Source organism: Tasmannia lanceolata, unplaced genomic scaffold, assembly GCF_043159265.1.
Source record: "Tasmannia lanceolata isolate RefF3 unplaced genomic scaffold, GAP_Taslan_0.1 ptg000002l, whole genome shotgun sequence".
In the NCBI taxonomy this organism is placed as follows: Eukaryota; Viridiplantae; Streptophyta; class Magnoliopsida; order Canellales; family Winteraceae; genus Tasmannia; species Tasmannia lanceolata.
This window is the reverse complement of record NW_027518679.1, coordinates 35,769,880-35,773,520: the sequence shown is the minus strand read 5'-3', so window position 1 is coordinate 35,773,520 and position 3,641 is coordinate 35,769,880.

Below are 3,641 nucleotides of genomic sequence, written 5' to 3'. Positions count from 1 at the left end.
CATTCTCAACTCTTCCTCGTCTCTCATTCTCAACTCTTCCTCAAACCTGAAGCTTTGAACCAAGTCTTTAAGAGAGATTTTCTCTTTCTTGTGTTTGAGACTTTTCTAAAGTCTTTCCAAGTTGGGGGAAGCTTGTCAATTATCGAAAGAACAACGAAGGAATCAAGTAAAATACCTTGCAAATGAATTTGACTCACTATATACTATATCTCATAAAACTGATCAATGACAGACTTATCATCTACCATGTGATAAATTTAAAATTTGACCCATTGAATTTTTTGCTACTGGCATCTTCCACCATGTATTTGGCTTCAAGTGCATTCCAAATCTCGCTTGTCGATCTCATGCCTTGAATATATCGAATAGTGTATCCGACATAGCGGTAGGATGTGTCATTTGCAAATGTAGTCATCATGTTCCTATGTCAAACTTGCACGAGCCTCTGCCAAAGTCTTATTTTTGTTCACCACCGGCTTTGGAGTTGTAAGAACATGAACCACTTTGACTGATGTAAGAATGAAATGCAACTTCTTTTGCCACCGCTTGAAATTCCCTTTGAAAAAACGTTCAAGTCTAACAAAGTATTGGGTCATTTGACGGTTGGAATACAACTCCATTGAAGCAACATAAAATTTGTCTTAAAATTGTTGAAGAGAAAAGTACTTTTGGTGGTGAGAAAACAGAAATTGATTTGCCTCAAGGCGTGATATCACTTTCATTAAGATAAATTTCACCCCCACCAGAAGTGTGCAAAGGAGATCCGCGAAATGCCTACAAGATACAATGAAGCCTCGTAGGAAAATCCTACAAACGTTTGACGACGCCTCTCACAAGTAGAAATGTCATTTGAGAGTGGCAAGCCTTAGAGAAGTATCTCTTCAAAGTAATAGTATCTAGAACACAGAGGATGAGGACAGTATGTAAAATGACAGACTTGGGGGTTAAAAAGAGAGTAGAATTATGTTTGGAAGTTCTCAAAATATCACAACAGAGTACCAAATTCATTTCTCATTCAGAAATGATAGATTTCTGCTCTTTTTATAGAGCCACAGGTGACTTTTCAATGTGAAAAGCACCTCTATAGAACACCTTTCCATATCGGTTTGAATTCTGACCGTCTGATTGCACCTATTCACGAGTCAATGGTCCAGATTGATCTTGAAGTGGTCATCTTTGGGTTGTGAAAACATTTGTGACCGTTGGGGGGCAAGAAGAGAAGGGAAAAAAAATCAAAAAATGGCTGAAGAAAAACTAGCCATTTGAGCGCCAACAACTCTTACTCCACACATACTCGATCGACCAGGGTGAGTCAGTCGACCGCCTCATGTTGTTGGAACTTCTTATTTTTTGGATTTCAACGAACTGCGATCGACAGGCCCTAACTGGAAATTATGAAATTATGAGAACCAATTTGCAATCGACCAGAGCAATTCCGGTCGACCCGCACAAGAATGCTGAACTTTTCCTTTTTCTCAAAACACTTTGAGAAAACATTTTCAAAACACTATGATTTGACCCAAAACACTAGATTTTGAAAATCAAAATGTCTATCAAGAAACTGTAGGATTTCTTCCGTTCATGTTCTGAGAGACCTGTTAGTGCACCACAACTACAAGTTGATAAAAGAGGTGTATGATACGATCGGGATTGATTGAGTGGATATTTTTAGATACTTTCTATTAGTTAGTATTTGCTAATTATCTTATATTTATCGATTTAGTAGGAACCTTTGCTCTTATTACTTATTTAGCTTTATTAGGATTCTTTTTAGTAAGAAAGTGCTGTAGAAGAGATCTTTTATTAAAAATGTAATTGCCATTTTTCAAGACAAAAAATGAAAAATAATCTTCTTCTTCCCCTATACTTCTGTTATTCTTGAGGTTATCTCCCCGGACGTGAGATTAATTAAGTCTCTCTTCCAAGCGCCGTATTAATTGGTATCAGAGTCGACGATCTTCGGCTTGCGTATCGATAATCATGGCAGATGGAACAAGACTTAAACAAATTGAGGCGGAATTGAAACTCCATTCTACTGCAATTTCTAAATTGCAAGAATCCGCCTCTCATCATTTGGAAGAGCTTACGAAGTTACAAGATGTTGTTGCTCAAATAGAGGCTTCGATTACAAGTCAGTTTACAGAAATTTTACTACGCTTAGGAGCGACAACCATTCGTAATGTGCCTGCTTATTAGGAAACTGAAGGTAATACTGTCGATCGGAGTGATATCGTTGTTCCACGAATCTCAATCCCTCCTTCGGGTACATTCCAACCCCGTTATGCAAAGATCGATTTTCGTAAATTTGCAGGCGATGATCCAAAGGGTTAGGTTTATCGTTGTGACAAATTTTTTTGGGGTTAATGGAATTGATACAGAGCAAAGGGTGTCTCTATCCTCAATTCACTTAGAAGGAAAAGTTGTTCAATGGCTTCAATGGTTTGAGCACACTCATGGAATTGTTTCTTGGCCGGTCTTCAAAAAGGCTATTTGTCAACGCTTTGGGCCAAGAGTGAGCGAAGATCCCAGTGCGGATATTATAAGGCTTCGACAATCTGGGACGGGTGCAGCATATCGAGAGCGTTTTGAAAAAATTTCCCGTAAAACTGAAGATCTTCCTGATCAATTTTTTATAAGTGCGTTCCTTGTGGGACTTAAAGATGAGACTCGACCAGGTGTACAAAAGCTCAAGCCTACAACTCTTGATCAAGCTATTGAGTTGGCCGGGTTAGAGGAGGAATCGATTGATGCTATTAACCGTCGTCCGCGACCCCCTCCTAAACCTGCTCTATTACCTTCACCGCCCGATTCGAAACCTTAATTTGATGGTAACAATGGCCTTCCTCCCATCAAACACCTCACCGAAAAACAAATGATGGGACGCCGAGAAAAATGCCTCTGCTATAACTGTAATGAGAAGTTTGTACCAGGATACCGTTGTAAGCGACCCCAACTGTTTCTATTAGAAGGTTGTGATAACAATGAGGTTGAGGCAGAGATGGAAGATACTGATCTTTCTCCCGAAGAAGTTCCACCTGCGGATTTACAGATATCTATGTTCGCACTTACAGGCTCGCCGTCATTCCCAACTATGCGTATTAAAGGGTTGGTAAAAAAGATGCCGATTATGATCCTTGTGGATTCTGGGAGCACACATAACTTCCTTGACCCACGAATGGCGAAACGATTCGGTTGTGTCACGCAGAAAACAAATCCCTTGCCGGTGACTGCTGTGGATGGTACTCGACTTTTTAGTACAGGGATTTGTTGTGAATTTCAGTGAATGATGTGTGGAAATAATTTTTGCATTGAGGCGCGTTTATTGCCATTAGGCGGCTACGACATGGTTCTCAAGGTACAATGGTTGACAACGTTAGGCCCGATAACATGGGATTTTGCAAATTTACGTATGGAGTTTTCTCGTGATGGCAAAAAATTTATTTTACGGGGTTCCACGTCAGGAGATGTTCAAACAATGGACTCTCAACATATGAGCATGGTTCTGAAAAATCTACGCAAGGGATGATGCCACATGAGAACAATGGCGAGACTTTCACTAACAATTTGCAAATTTTAGACCTTGAGGACAAGGTCATTTTGAAGGAGAAGGGAATTGATACGATCGGGATTGATTGAGTGGA